This window comes from Lactuca virosa, chromosome 6 (assembly GCF_052849685.1).
Source record: "Lactuca virosa cultivar CGN04683 chromosome 6, Lactuca_virosa_CGN04683_v6, whole genome shotgun sequence".
Lineage (NCBI taxonomy): Eukaryota > Viridiplantae > Streptophyta > Magnoliopsida > Asterales > Asteraceae > Lactuca > Lactuca virosa.
The window spans coordinates 87,765,271-87,782,737 of record NC_136431.1 but is presented as its reverse complement, the minus strand read 5'-3'; the positions used below and the strand labels follow the sequence as shown (position 1 = coordinate 87,782,737).

The window sequence follows — 17,467 nt, the reverse complement described above, 5'->3', positions numbered from 1 at the left end:
TGCAACATTTGAATAATATAATCACTCAAACTTTTGAATGGCATAAACACAGGGGCAAGAATGGAATAAACAGTGTAGATTGGAGTATTTGTCCTTTAACACAGGAGCAATAATGTAATAAACAAGGTATTTGTCCTTCGTAATTTCTTGTCCTCAATTTTCATGTTCCTGAACTTTATGTTTCTGTATCCTCAAACGTAGAATATTGCTTTGTTTGCTTTTGATCGTTTATATACTTATTTGCTATTCACAAAAAAAAAAAAAAAAAAAAAAAAAAAAAAAAAAAAAACTGAGAACCCATTAAATTGATATGGAGGGCCCATCAATTGGAGTAGAGGAATCTCTAAAGGGAAATTAAAAGGTGTAATGATTGCCACCTGAAAGAGATAATATTGTGATTTTACATCTTCAAAGCCCATGTAGTTGAGATTCTAAAAAAATGAATAAATAAATATGTGAAAAAGAATCTTACAGGTCCATAAGGCCAGCGGAAACCATGAATTTGTTGACCAAGATGATTCCCAGGAACTCCAAAGGACCTTGCTAGGAAACGTACCTGTTAATGTTAAACATGCAGATTTTGAATCAATTCAGGAAGATTGTATTTGTAGGTGTCATGACTGAAAATACATAAATGCAGATGATAAAACACTAACAGCAACAGGTGATTTTACATGAACCATTTGCATCTCCAGAAGAATTTCAAACCCTAGAATAGATAACTATCATGTACCTGATCACCAGAGAAGTTCTCTAGAAACTTCCCTGTAACATACACTTCACCAAGAGCCTGCTGATAACTCTTAGGTGCAACCCTCTGTATTAACTTAGCAAAAAAATCAGAAACCTAAATAGATAGAAAAACTGCAAAACCATTATAAACAAATGAAAAAAATAAATAAATTGAATAGGAAAATATCCATGCACTTTGTTTTCTCAATATAAATGATGTACCTCAGGAAGGGCAAGCATATGGCCTGCTTTTGCAGATATGTCCCCATACAAAAGGTATCTGTAAAAAAATATAATCAGATAAATGTTAAATTTACATTGATAATCAGAGGACAGTGTGCAAACCTTTCTGGGGATTTAAATGGGTTGTGCATGACATGTTTTGGACACTTGGACAAGCTCTCTACAAAAGGTTGCATAATTTATTAACTAATAAGTCAAAATATATCTTCTGACAAGACAACTAAAGGGCATATGAAGAAAAAGTACATTTAATACGTTCAAGAATCAAGATACATACTTGGATTCCAATTTCATCTACTTCTGAGACTTTGATAAATGATTCTCCAAAGTTACTGTTTATATTAAGTCCACAATGAATCGATCTTCATATAGAGTTAACGAATTGTTATATTTCACATAACTCATAATTTTGTGTTTCATACAATACGGTTGAACTGTAAAAAGTTCAATGTAAAATTACCAAAGAACAAAAAAATTAAATTTAGAAATTAAAACCTTATGGCAGGGGAGTCGAGATCCTCTTTAGCAGAAGAAATATCATCAAATTTGAAACATGAAGTCGTCCACAACTTAACAAAATTCTGAAGTCATCAACTGTTCAAATCAGTTTAGGAATTCACGATCGAGGCTCTTATGATACACTCTGGTCATCAATTCCATATTCAAAATCAACAAATGATACGATGGAAAATTGATCAGAAAAAATTTATCACCTCAAGACAATTTACAAGTATATTCAATAATCTGAGCATAAGATATAACTTTTTTGACCTGTTTCACGGATTCGGCGATCTCGGGACCGATACCCTCGCCAAGGAAGAGAGTGGTGCGGATCATAATGGAGCTAGAAGAATATTCCAATTTATGATGAATCGATACCTAAATGAATTTCCATGGTCATATGCTTGACTTTTTGATCCCAGGAGCTGATCAATGATGACAAATTGATGCTTTCAAAAACTTGAGAGATCATTGTTGATCGATCTCGATGAATCGATGATCATGAATCGGGCGATTTAGGGCTTCAAATATCGCAATCGAAGGTGAACACAAACATTGTCGATCTATAGGTTCGTAAATTCTTCACCGATGATCTGATATGAAAGATTGTTGATTGGTAGCCGACGTTCATTGTCGACGGACATAGAGGTGGACCGATTGAAGGAGGATGGAGACGAGGGGAAGAGATACGGTGGAGAGAGAGAGAGAGAGAGAGAGAGAAAGAGAGAGAGAGAGAGAGAGAGAGAGAGAGAGAGATCTGATAAGGAATGGTGATCAGGAGACGTATGTGTATGAGTCAATTTCTAAAACCCCAAAATGCCCCTAATTTCATATAATGCTGATGCCCCCGTCCCTTTATTTTTCCACTTATTTACAAAAATGTCACAGTGCATCTTGACCATCCCTTTTTTTTGATCCAACGCTCCACTTTTAGTTCTCGGGTTCTCAGGAAACTATGAGTTCTCAAATAATCATCTCTCTCTCTGTATGTATATATATATATATATATATATATATATATATATATATATATTTGTCGATAAGAAAAAGTATAGATCCGCCACTTGCCGTTTACTATGTCTCTTCTCCAAAACATTTTTCTCAATTCACATAGGCAACTTTTTCTCTAAAGTTTCTTATAGACAACTTTAGAATACTAGAAGAGCCTCATGATTTATGTATTATTGTTATTTTGTTTTGATTATTGGTATAACAAGCATCGTGGTATTAATAAATTTTGTTTACATTAAAAACATTGAATATTGGGGACCTATTTTTTACTCTTTGCACCGGGTTTCAAAATAAAGGGGCCGGTCCTATTAGAAACAAGATTCATATATTATATCAAACCATACGGATGATTCATATAATTTACTCTCTATCTTTCAAAAATTAACAATTATTTTTAAAGTTGCAACGTTAGTCCATCTCATCTACTATGTCTATACTATGTCTACGGATATAGTCCAACATATATTTTATCTTTCAATAAACAAACATTATTTTAATTGGCCAAATATATTTTTAATATAGTCATTATTGTAGCAAATTCTTTAGGAATATACATTTAAAAAAATGGTCACAAGAAAAGCATGGTATTCCTGTTCAACGTTCAACCATACTCATTACGAACCCCGCGATGTGAAATACCAATAGACTACCCTTTCCCCAAGGTAATATCCACTCTTTATGCGATATTTTCAACTCACGAAACGATAATTTGGATGAACATCATAACGAGATATTGTTTTATGTTACACTACAGAAGACAGCGCCACCTGTCACAACAAGTGGGCTCCACCTCACGTGGGCTTTTTTCATGTACAACTCAAGTTGCGTACTATAGCTCACCAACACATGTCTTGATCTGAACGTCGACACCTGTCGTCATTCTGGAGCCTTCTGATTAGGGACCACAGTTTCTCCATGTACCTGTTGTGTAAGCAACAATAACTCCGCATCACGATAAATTAAGTGAAGTACCTAGTTTTGTCAAGCAACTATAGCCGCTAAAGGTTGAAATAATTTTTACATAGTATTTGGTTGGTGTAGATTTGTTGTATTATAATTAAATACATATATTCAAAATCTTTGTTTTGTGTATTTAATTAGCTGAAATCGAATAAGTCAATTACTGAAAATATTTGTAGAGTAATTGCTTGAGATTGAGGATTCTATTTGAGTATTTGTGCAGCTTGTATTTTAAGTTTCTTTATTTTGTACGACACGTGTAGTGATCTGGAAGAAATAGTTGGAAAAACGACGGTGGGGATTCTGTAAAGATATCAATTGACATGCCAGCGAATATTTAAGTTGGGACGAGTTGTCCTTGATTAACGAGGGCATTATAGTAATATGGTAATTATCACATTAAAGATTAGGAGAACACGCGTTTTTAAATCAAGTAACATTAACTTTTCTAACATTCTAGTAAAGTTAAATAATATGATATGTTTGTTTTAAGGGTTAAGGGAAAGAGTTATTTGTTAACTTCAACACTAGTGAATTAATATATATATATATATATATATATATATATATATATATATATATATATATATATATATATATATATTCAACTATTCTAACTAATTATTAGGGTTGTAAGCGAACTGAACGTTCAACGAACTGTTCGTGAACCGTTCGGCGGGAAGTTCGTTTATGTTCGTTTATTTAATAAACGAACGAACATGAACACAAATTCTCGTTCGTTTAGTTAAACGAACGAACATGAAAAATGGTTTCGTTCGTTCAATTATGTTCGTGAACGTTCGTTTATGTTCTTCGTTTACGTTTGTTCATGTTTGTTCATATAAGTTCCTTTTATCTTCACATATGTTTAATTGTGTTTGATTACATTACTATATTATTGTTCATTTATGTTCATATATGTTTGTTTATCTTCGTTTGTTTATGTTCGTTTGTTTATGTTTGTTTAGCATGTTCACGAATAAACGAACGAACATGAACAATGTAATTTGTTAAACGAACGAACATGAACAAGAAAACTTGTTCGTTTAACCGTTCGTGTTCGTTTATTTGTTCGTTTAACTTAAACGAACGAACATGAACAAGCCTCGTTCGTGTTCGTTTGGTTCGTTTACAGCCCTACTAATTATTGTATAGATGTAGGAATCAATGTGAGTTAATCATTTCAAAATCTAAATAAGGTAAATTTTTAATGTTATCTATTAATTAATTTTCGTAATTAAATAAATATTTAAATAAATATTGTATAGATGTAGGAATCAATGTGAGTCACTATTTTGGGACCAAAAAGTGACTTAAAAGAGAAAAAAACCTAGATCTACGAAAAAGTTGCAAGCCTTATACCTTATGGAGGTTGCAATTAAGTTAGAAATCACATATCCAAAGTGCTTCCCGACTTCAAGCTCTCCACACTTCACTCTTCACCTTCAAGAACTCCTCTAAACACTCCAATGGGCTCCAAAAGGCACTCTTTCACTTAGGGTTAGCTTGGGGATTGTTCTCACAGAGGGTGACTGAAGAAGGAAGTGGACATGAGGTTATAATGATGTTTATATAGGGCCAAAACCCTAATAATTAGGGTTTGCATGATCTTTACGTATGCCCCGCGTACGAGGTGTATGCCCAGCGTACTAAGGCGCACCCCAGTCGCTTAGCGTACACACGTACGCTCAGCGTACTCCCAAAATCCTAAAATTACCAAAATGCCACTATGGGCCCTTTTTTCAAACAAAACTCGTTCCAAGGGTCAAAAATGTAATATTTGAAAATCAGGGTGTTACAAGTGTTCTTTAGATTAAAATAATCAAATCCTTATTCCCTTTCTGCTATCACTAGCTCTTGGCAATGAGGGATAAAAAAGAGACCAAAGTTTATAAAATCGTGTAATCTTTTATAAGATATAAACTTTCAATATTTTAGCTAAATGGAAAGAGTCCTTTTAGTCCAAAAGAATATAAATGATTTAATAAATCATACATTATGATATATTATGTTACTTTCCACTGAAAATTATTATTTTCATAAAATAAATAATTCATAATTAATTATAAGAGTTATGAATATCTATCAGAAATCAAATTATTATAAATAATCTATTTGAATCAACTTGTTGTTATCATGGAAATTTATGATCATATGTTATAAGTAACATCATCTTATTATGATTTTTTTAGCACAAAGATCTTTCAGACACATGATAAAGGAGAAATTTATCCCACAACGTCATGGTAAACAAACTTAATAAACTATTTTATTCTATAAATAAATGTGAGCTTGTCGTGCATTGCTTCACACATATAACTAACCTTTCACCGTTCCCCTATATAATATCACTAAATTTGCTTCTCTTATCCTTTAATCATGATCTTGATCATAATGTGGTTTTCAAAGTTTATTATTAATATTAATTAGTGGTCATTTAAAAAAACATATTTTGTTCTCAAAGTTTCAAATGGTTATACTATTTTGTTTATAGTTCTAGAAATATTGAAGCTTAAAAGTTATTAGAAAAAACATCATAAATGGTCCCTGTGGTTTCCCCAAATATGAAGTTTAGTCCCCGTGGTTTAAAAACGTCATAGATGGTCCATGTGCTTTCAAAACTTTTAACGATTGGTCCTTATTGCTAACTCCGTTAAGTTTTGTCTGTTAACTGAAGGGTATTTTCGTCATTTCACTACCACAGGGACCATTTATGATCTTTTCTCTTATTTTATAAAAAATGAAATAATATACAAAGGGGGTCCCATCTCCCCCTCCCTCTCTCTCTCTCCTGTTTTCTTCTTCATTTAGCACCACACAAACACCCCCGATACTTACTATTGTTGTCCCTATTTCTTCTTCATTAGACTGCCAAGACACACCCACCGGAGGTGGGTGCTCCTTCGATCGCCGGAAAACGCGAAAATGAGAGAGAGGAGGTTGTTCCCTCCATCCCAACCTCCAACAGATCCCTTCCCGTCGAAGCTTAACCGTCAAACACCCCATGTCGTTGCTCTCATTTTCTTCTCCTTCAATCTGATGAAGACGAGGTCCCACGCCCCCTCCCGACTTCTGATTTTGTCCAGTTCTTTCTCAAACAGGGCCAAATTCCTCTCTTCCCCTTTCGCGTTAGCCGGAAACGAACAGACAAGAGAAGGGCCGTCGGAAAATCCAACAACCCTTCTTCTTCTTCATCAATTTCAGTCGCCGGACCACCTCTTTTGACCACTCCGTTCGATTTCCATTCCAATCAGATGAAGACGATGACCAGGGCGAAGATGAAGGCTCGTCGAGGATCAACTATTTCCTCCTCGCGATCTGTTAAACCCCACCGGACCACCTCATTTGCTGATTTCGTTCGTACTTCTCCCTTCCAATCAGACGGAGATTGAACCCACGAGGGTCGCCGGAGGTCAACGCCTTCCCTTTCTCATGATCTCTCAGCCTCACCGGAGATTCCCAGTTTTTCCTTCTGTTCGTTTGTTTCTTCATCCACCTAATGAAGACGACGATTCCTTTCCCCGTTGTTTGTACCAATTAACTCAAACCCCACCTCCTTATTGTAGCACGTAACCAACAACAACTAGGTTAGAAGTAACCACGAAGTTTCTTCCTTCCTTTCCTATACATCGATTCAAGAACCCAAAATTCAGAACATGTTTAGTATTTTAGGGATTGTGGCGGTGTTCATACGAGAGAGAGAGAGAGAGAGAGAGAGAGAGGGAGGTGGGATCCCCTTTGTATATTATTTCATTTTTTATAAAATAAGAGAAAAGATCATAAATGGTCACTGTGGTAGTGAAATGACGAAAATACTCTTCAGTTAACGGATAAAACTTAACGGAGTTAGCAATAAGGATCAATCGTCAAAAGTTTTGAAAGCACATGGACCATCTATAACGTTTTTAAACCACGGGGACTAAACTTCAGATTTTAGGAAACCACAGAGACCATTTATGTTGTTTTTTGAAGTTATTATAAAAAAATAGTTAAAACATAAAAAAAATAATTAAGCATGTATGTTCATAGTATGTAGTGATATATATATATATATATATATATATATATATATATATATATATATATATATATATATATATATATATATATATATATATATATATATATTACGATTTATAAGTATTAATTAGATTTTTTAGTAAGAAAGTTATTATAGTTATTTTTTATGTTACAAAAAAAAATAGTATTTGTTTTTTCATATTATTTGATATTCATTATACATAGAAATAAACATATATTTGATATATGATTCACAACATTCAAAACATACTACGAAATCATCAATTAATTGTTTACACAAGCAATGATTTAACACTATAACATTTAATAAAACTAATATGTTAATTAATTGCTACTCACATTGGTTGTTTAATTAGAAATATTAAATAATACGTTGTTAAGAGTTATTATTTTAACTATATAATTATATATTCGTGCATAACGTACATGGATTCGCCTAGTTAATAATTAAGGGTGAACATAGTGTGGTTTGCGTGGTTTTATGACCAAACTAAACACAAACCACATGATGCATTTTTGCGTTATTAAAACCATTTGGTGTGGTCTTGAATATATACGGTTTTGGCTTGTATTTGTGCAGTTTCGGTTTTTAACCGACTCTAGACTTTGATGCGGTTTTTTCAAGTTTTGAAAATTGAACCAGACCGACCGATCAAATTGGCTAAAACAAAATCCAGTACTAACAAAAGGGGTATCGAATACAATAGTTATTTGTTATGATGTCGTTTATGATTCGTGATATACTTTTTTATTGAGGTTAATTCAAAATGAGAATACTACGATTAATTCTTGTTAAACTTAAATAGATGCTAGTTAAAAACCACAAATAGTTAAGTAGTATGCGAGTCAATAACGACAATCTTTATTTTAAAATTTATAATTGTTTTGTTAGAAAGAATGTAATCTAATTATTGATGACCAACAAATACATTGATTTAGTATTTACAACAACAACAAATCTCATTCAAATGGGGTAAGGAGGAGATGGATGTCAACAATCATGTGTTGTGGAAAAGTGACTACTTCACAATATATAACTTCTGACACATAATTAAAACCAACATGTTAATAAACAACATCAAACGCATACGCCAAAAAGTTAGTAAGCAAAACCAACAAAGAACAAAATTGCAACATTTATAACCGAAGAAAGCTAACGGCCACAATATGGCAATAAATAAATACAATAATACTTGTACAATACAATCAATATAACAGAAGTTAGGACAATATAAATAAAGGATTCTAGCATATTCAACTACCCTAATACTAAGACTTCTATTTGAGGTCACGTTCTTTGAGAACTCGACTCATTCGTATCCTGTCCTCCAGTGTCACACTCTCCACCAATCTAATTATCGTCTTCAAATCCTTTACACACATGTCTAAACCACCGTAGTTTGACAATGCTTTATTAGACTAAAGGGAGTGGCTCGCCACCCTCCCTCGCCAAGCACTTGCTAAAGCCTCGCCACCACTCCCTATGCATGTGCTGAGCTGGGTTGCCAAGAGTAGGTCGCTAGTTGTCTGACGAGAGAAAAAGAAGATAAGTGGTCCCTATTTGAGTATTTCAGCTTCAAACGGTTGTAATTTTAGCTTTAGCAACTTGTACACTTTTCATAATTTATTTTATTTAAATAGTTAAATAAAAATATATTTTATTTAATAAAAGAAATATTTACCTTCTAAACACATCACCACTCCATGTCATCATATTTTGCTTAGTTGTCCATAAAAATATGAGGTGACAATGTTTTAACACATGCTACCACTCCCTCCACCCTTATGTGGATGCCATTACTGCATCAAAAGTCAAAAGTAATAAAACCTCACGTAATGCATATGCTTTTTGCGAAGAACCATAATATAAGGTTAATAAACAACTAATTAAAAAAAATATGTTTTATCGTGTTTGTGAATTAAATTTAAATAAAAAAACTAATTTAAAAAGATATATGTTTTATTGAATAAAAAAAATATGTTCTATTGAATAAAATACTAATTAAAAAAATATGTTTTATTGTATTTTAATGTATTTTTGAATTAAATTTAAATAAAAAAATGAGGTGGAGTTATGTTTAGTGGTAGGTATCCCATGTTAGTGGTAAGGAATGTGGTGCTGATGTGACACCCACCACATATGTGGTATGTGATGGGTATAACAGATCGTTTAAGATGAACTTTCTGATTTTCTTATTTTCAAAAATGTATTTAATTTTTTAAATAAATATATATTATTTTAATATATAATATTTTAATGAATAAGTTCAAAAAACCTAGTTAAATGAACTCAAAGTCGCCTGCCAAAAAAGTTTTACATGTACAATAAATTAATACAAATTAAATAACAACATATAAAAAAGCAATTATTATTGTATCAAATTAATCTATTTTTGAAATAGAAACTAAAAGTATGAAAAAGGTTAAGAAAATGAGAGAGAACCTTATCCACTGGAAGCATTTATAAAAGGCAGACTCAACTCATCACGAATAACTCCAAAACACAGTAGAAATTTTGTGAGCGAGAGAAAGAGAGCTCGATTTCAATGGCGGCATCCAAGAGCTACTACGCGAGATCAAACTTCCGCTACTTTTCCGGTGAAAGGGACGTTTCTATCGGAACGGACTCCATGTTTGAGCTCGACGAATCAGATATCTGGAACGTTGCCGCATCGCCTGAGTTACGGAAAACCGTGCCGAGTTCGCGGATCTCGAAGAAGTCATCGGCGGTGGTGAAGCGAGAGGAGATCGGAGGAACAGCGTCGTCGTTGCCGGTCAATGTTCCGGACTGGTCTAAGATACTAAAAGAAGATTACAGGGACAATCGGAGGAGAAACGACGATGAAGACGATGATTTCAACGAAAATAACTACGGCGACGACGGCACCGGCAACCGGATTCCGCCGCATGAGTTTCTGGCGAGACAACTGGCGAGGACGAGAATCGCCTCGTTTTCCGTTCACGAAGGAATCGGGCGGACTTTGAAAGGACGAGATCTGAGTAGGGTTAGAAACGCAATTTGGGAGAAAACTGGTTTTCAGGATTAACACTTCCTTTAATTAATCTTTCTTCAAATTAGAGTAGAGTATTGCGGATTTTACACATTGATGAGAGAATTTTCACTACACACTGTTAACTAAACAGGTTTTTCCCCTTATTTTTTTCTTCCACGATTTTACATCTTTCTGGTGATTTTTATAATGTAATTTTTGAATTTTGAGACGAAATTATAGATTTTTATTTTCATATTTACGAATCTTTGCATCCAAATGATGAATCAACTTTTGGGGCTCTGCTTTTCAGAGCTTTTTTCCGAATTCGCCATGGCAGAAGCTTTTGAATTATTGCAGGCGCTCAAAGTTGAAGAAACCAAACATCGTAGCAAAAGCATTGTCTTTTTAAAGGTTGAATTTTGACAAATTATTAAACTTTTATTTTATATTATTTAATTTGCTTGTTAAATATACAATTCCACGTTATAATTATATATAATGTTATATCTAAGTTGAACATGGTTCGTTTATTTATAAAATATGGTTATGTGGCCATATTCATTTAGAAAAAAAAAATACTGTTTATATTTGGTTTATACTTTATACCACACATTAAAAAAACGATTATTTTCACTCAAGAAAAGAAGCACAAAATGTTTAATCCATTGTGGTTATTTTAAGAAATTCTTTTTGTTGTGCAGCTGTGTGCGGAAGACTTTCTAAGACCTCTTCAACATACTTTCATTTTTTAAAGTCAAAATGGATTATTTTTTTCCAGATTAAAAAAATAGGGTAAACGGTGGTTTTTATTTTCAATCCTATTCTATTTTTTATTTTATTTTTACCCTTTAAAAATATATTTTTAGTATATTTATATAGATTGTCTTTTTTATTTTATTTTTACCCTTTAAAAATATATTTTTAGTATATTTATATAGATTGTCAAGCACATCTTTCTACTAATTTTGTTTTAATAAATATATAATCTATATTTTTTTTAATTATAATAATATTAAATAAATAAGATTATATTGATAACACTTGATTATAAGCTTTTATAAAATACATTATTGTGTTTTAAAATTTAAATATATATTTAAATTTTTATGACTTTGATAAAAAAAAACAAACTTTATATTTACAAGTAATTAATATAATCTAATATATAACAAAATATTATAAATATTAAATATTATATTTAAATTATAATTAGTAGATTAAAATAAACCAGAAATATATAAATATATAAAAAGAGGGATAAAACCGACAACTTAAAGTTTATTTCTATTTTGGGAGAAATGAATAATATTCATTTCTCCCAAAATGAAGGAATAAATGGACTAGGGTCTGAGAAAAAGAAGAAAAAAATGAGATAAATAATGGAAATGAGAATGAGTTGGAGAGGCTCTAAGATCTTGTCTCGATTTATAGATGGTCTATAGAAAATTGTATCGTTTATTTGTGAATTATAAATATAATTTGACAAAACTGTAAAATTGGTTTGTATTAAAAACAATTATGGATAGAGTCCAAAAAGTTTTCAACTTGTATTGAAAGTCAAATCAAAATTTCCTCGGAATTTTGGTTGAACAGCTTGAAAAAACTGATTTGCCATTTTTATTTTTATTTTTTCTATTTTTTAAATTTATATTGATACATTTTCAATTTAAAAATAAAAAAAATAATCTACCTACCCATACCTCACCCTTAAACCCTCCCCCTCCCACGCACCCTCTATCCTTTCTCTGACTTTCTTCTTCTCTTTGACCTCTCTCTCCTATCGAGCAACACCACCTGTTTAACCTCTTTTTGTTTCTAGAAATCCGAAAATCAATTTCTAAAAATCAAGTTCCTGAAAATCCTTTTGTTCTTGAAGAAATCAAGTTTTCCATCTTTGAATCAATCAGTAAAAGTCCCAATAAAACGAATGCTTTTATGTGTTCATCTTCTTCAACATATACACACATAAAATGATTAATATAGACACCTGCAAATCGAGGGTGACCAACTTAAAAATCGACCTTGATTTCTTTAAACTCAGTTACCCTGCTTTGAACCTATGAACTAAAGTCAAATTTAATCTAACTTTAAACTAAATCCAGTCGGTGAATAAAAAAATCAAAGATCGAAGCTTTCAGAAACTCCAATCTTCGATTGCGCGTTCATCGAAGCTTTTAAGAACTTCCAAACCCAGAAAACTCAAAACCTAGAAAATCAAAATCGAAATTGTCAAGCACCTCCAATTCTTTGATACTTCGATATAGAAGAAGAATAATAATATTTTGCTTTCTTCGTTGGGTATCGCTTTCAGATGAGTTACAGTGTTTGTGGGTCTGAAAAAACGAAGTTTCGTCTTTCCAGATCTGAAGAAGGTGGCGACCTCGATCTTCATCTTTATCTTTCTCTAATGGTGGTACAAATCTGGGTTCGACGGTGGTAGTGAGTGTAACACCCCAAAAATTCAAGCCAATTTAAAACTTTTTAAAACGTTTAAAACCATTAAGTCATTACTGTTTACTTTCAAAATAATTTAAACATCAGAGTATCCCCAGAATCAATCATGAAAATGTAAGGAGGTGCACGATCACGCCTTCGCCTTCCCGTGATCATCAGAATACCTGAAACAATAATCGATAAATGTAAGCTCGAAGGCTTAGTGAGTTACCCCCAAAATACCAACCCATACTAACCAGAACAAATATCATATCAATACAAATACAGAACAACATGCATATTGAGCCTTCAGCCTGATTGGACCGCCTCGCAGGCCTTCAGTCTATCTGGACCGCTCTCCAAGCCTTCGGCACGTCTGGACCGCCTCGTAGGGCCTTCAGCCTATCCCGACTGCTCGTCGGGCCTTCGGTCTGACTATCATACCCTCCTGGGTCTGTAGTCTATCCGGACCGCCCTGGGTATGTTGGCCTTCAGCACAAAGCAGGATCGCCTCAACCCAAACCCCCAATCAAACAAACATGTGCACATACATATCATACGCTAGCATATATATATAACAGTCAACCAATCTAACAGATCAAATAGCATAGCATCATCCTATGCCCATGATACTGACCTAACCAGGTCACCAACACATGTACAGATAATCCTACGGATCTAACAGATCACATAGCATAGCAACATCCCATAACCAGGATACCGACCTAACCAGGTCACTAACATATATACAGATAATCATACGTATCTAACAGATCACATAGCATAGCAACATCCTATAACCAGGATACAATCATAAAGGGCCGGCCTTGGTGCCGTAGACCCTGTTGATATAGTGAGGAGAACTCACCTGACACTGCTGAAGTCCCGCAGGTACACTCCAGCTGCTGATTGACAGATTCCCCAACTGTCAACATCAAACAATACCCAATTAATAATTGGGTTCCAAGCTCAAAGTCCAACTCACACTCCAAAAGCCCAAAAGTCAAGTAATGGGCCAAGGCCCAACATATGGCCTAATCTTCCAAATTGGGCCCAATTCCTCACATGGGCCTTATCCTAAAGCTCATCTAATTACTTTGGTCCATTAACTTGTTCTTGGATGGTCCATCAATAGTCTAACCACCAAAACCCTATAGGAAGGCCCCACTCAAGGCCCAAGTGAAATTAGGGTTTCACATAAAATGACAACTAGGGTTAAGTGTTTCTCACTTAACCCATTAAGGACTTAATCCATTAAGTCTTTCACTTTACTAAATAAGTCATATGGTGTGATTGGGCTTAATACACAATTCCATTCCAATGGCCCAAATGTGGGTCCCGATAAGTCCAAGCCCATAATCCCAAAATTAGGGTTTTCACATGAAATGATGATTAGGGTTAAGTTTCCTACTTAACCCATTAAGGACTTAATCCTCTAAGGACTTAATTCATTAAGTCCAATATTAGTTATATTAATTTTTTGCCAATATTATTATTTAATATTTCAAGTTATTAAATAATTCCCGTGTGTCCCGATTAATCCCCCAAATTAGGGTTTCATTGCATTGGGGTTTTCCAAACCCATATTAGGGTCTCCAACCCATATTAGCCCATTATCAATTTGTTGGGCTTTTAGGTCAATTAGTGCTTTATTAGGCCTATTAGGCCCACTAGAATATCATTAAGCCCATTTGGGTTTTCACTAAGCCCATTAGGCTTCACTGGCCCATTAGGGTTTCAAGCACCCCAAACGAGTCAACATAATCCGACAAGGCACACCGCCACCCGACACGGCGGCCGGTGGCGGCAGGAGGCGGCAGCCACCACCCTATGGTGGTGGTTTGATTTTTCCTTTCATTATTCCAATTGTTTTACAATTTACAATGAACTCACAAATAAACACACACACTACACTAATTAAACACGCACAGCCATCCTATGGTGGCCGGCGGCGGCAGATGGTGGCAGCCACCACCTCATGGTGGTGGCGGTGGCTTTTCTCACGAATTCCGTCCATACAACCCTTTACCTATTAAAACACACGCACATACACACTAAGTATCACACACAACCACCGCCACATGGCGGCGGGTGGTAGCAGAACGGTTGTTTATAGCGACAGCCACCATGGCCGGCTGCCATGGTGGTTTTCCAAGCTTCCTGGCCACGAGCACACACACACACACACGGTATGCACAACAGTAGAAACACACACACACACACACACGCCCCATGCGCGCAAAGCGAACCCAATCACACACCTGAGGTGTGTGGCGATGGCAGGAGGTGAGACAGCCGACAACATCAATCCTAGGATCAGAATTAGCGGCGGTTTGCGATAACAACACCTTGCGGCGGCATAAGGTAGTCGAAGGAGGACGTCACTCGCTTCAGTTGCTCGGAAAGGTGATGACAGTGACTTCGCAGCGGCAGAAAAGCCGGAGACGCGTCCGAGAATGGCAACGCATGGCCCTGATGTCGTCTTCAATAGCCTTGGCGTCACTCGGAACCTTGTCTGGTCGGAAGACAAGAGGTGGTCAGGTGGCTTGCGACTGTGGTAACGGATAAGAAGCGGCGGTCTGCTGGAGAGGGTGTGGGTTGCGGCCGGTGGTTACGTGATGTAAGGTGGCGACTAAGGAAGCTCCTAGGGTTAGGGTTTGTAACAATGCCTTTATATGGAGACTGCCTAAGAGGGTGACGGGTTTAACCCGTATCCCATACACTCCTCACGAAGATTTGACACTTCCAACCCCTCCCATCCATAATCTTTTCAAAATTAGTCCTTAAGTTACCATTCAACCCCTCAACTTGAGAATTATTTGCAAAGCTAATCCGGGAATTACCTTTTAACCCCCATGACCTTAATTTTGACATATTCAGCCCTTCCACCTCTTTTCCTTTCAAATTGAACCCGAAATTACTCAAATAGCCCTTAGTCTTCAAAATCCTTTCAAGTTAAGTCCCAATAATTTACCAAGTAGTGCCCACCTTCATAAATATTTACAAAACCAATCCGGAGCTTACACTTTTAACCCCCAACTTCTAAATTGTGCCAATTAACTCCTCGGATCCAACACCTGGCTATATAATTATCGATTTTAGGGCTACTATACATTCATTAATTAATTTATTTATTTATATAATAAACGGGGTGTTACAGTGAGAGATACCGATTAGAACGGATGAAGTCACTCAGTGTCTCAGTCGAGTGATGGTAAGGAATCAACAGTATAAACGACGTCTAGGGTTCCGTCAATGGTGGTTCACAGCAGTGGAAGAGGAGGTGGCAGTGTTTCACGTTGGCCGATTGCTACTACTTTGCAACATATGATCTTGAGAAGGAATCAATCATAATATACAATTTATTCATTAAATCAAGTGAATCATGTAGCATATTACAATAATTTAAGAAGGAAAACAAAAAACGAAGTATTAAACACCTAATCGTTTAGAGAGAGAGAGAGAGAGAGAGAGAGAGAGAGAGAGAGAGAGAGAGAGAGAGAGAGAGAGAGAGAGAGAGACCATCGGGGTGGTGTGGGCTCTTTTTATTTTTATTTTTATTTTCTTCTATTTTTAAACTAACAAAGTATTAAAATAAAAACAAAAAAGTAGAAAAGAAATTAAAAGGACAAAAATATCATTTCAAGTTTATCACGGACCAAAATCACGAAAAATTCATGATTTTGGACATTTCATGCAAGTCGGACACCTTTTGGAACTTATCTACAGTTTTTTGAAAATCATAGGGACCAATTTTGCAGTTTTGTCTTATAATTTTGTAGTGAAAGTATTTGTAAATATATTTATTAAAAATAATTATTTTATTTTTGTTCTTTATAAAACAATAATAATTATAAATTAAGTCGAATAGTTAATAATTATAAATAAGTCGAATAGTAAATATAATTCATTTTTTTCAATTTTTTTGGTTTATTTTAAATTTGATCTTTTGATTTAATATTATATTTAAATTGTTTAGTACTATATTTAAATTAATAACTTAGTAATATATGATTGGAAAGTTAAAATATAACAATTTAAAATGATAATGTTTAATTTCTTTTTGAAGGGTTGAAATTGTTGTTGTTTAAGTTTAATAGGTTAAAATTATATTTTACAAGCTTTTTGAAGGGGTTGAAATTGTTGTTAAGTTTAAAAGAGTAAAGTTACATTTTACAAAGTAAGGGAAAGTAAGGGATGAAAACTTTCATTCTATAATATAAAGGAGAAAAGTGTCATTCTACAAAATAAAAAATAATAGAGAGGAAATTGATAATTTTTAAAAATCTAGGAACCAAATTGCCAATATAAAAAAACTTTTGTGGCCAAAGTATTATACGACAAAAAGATTTTAGGCCAAAATATGAAATAAAAAACTTTTCTATCTAAATTATGAAAACAAAACACTGTATTCTTCACATTCACGAGAGTTTTTATTGTTTTATGGACAAAATTGCAAAAATTGTTTTTATGTTTTTTTAAAATTATGTAGTTTTGGTCTAAAAGCGTTTGGTGGTGCATCCATGGTCCAATTTTAAATATTTCTAGTGATT

The 17,467-nt window shown here is 34.2% G+C and overlaps 1 long non-coding RNA gene and 1 pseudogene across 1 annotated transcript; one reads left to right on the top strand and one right to left on the bottom strand.

Moving 5' to 3' along the window:
* Positions 1 to 313: 313 nt before the first annotated feature.
* On the bottom strand, positions 314 to 841 carry LOC145119012 (uncharacterized). Its single transcript, XR_013713595.1, has 3 exons — positions 734 to 841; positions 473 to 556; positions 314 to 377 (listed from the first exon to the last, which is right to left on the bottom strand). It is a non-coding gene; the product is annotated as an uncharacterized LOC145119012 (long non-coding RNA).
* A 9,112-nt stretch (positions 842 to 9,953) lies between these two features.
* Positions 9,954 to 10,736, top strand: LOC145118599 (protein S40-4 pseudogene; annotated as a pseudogene).
* Positions 10,737 to 17,467: the final 6,731 nt, after the last annotated feature.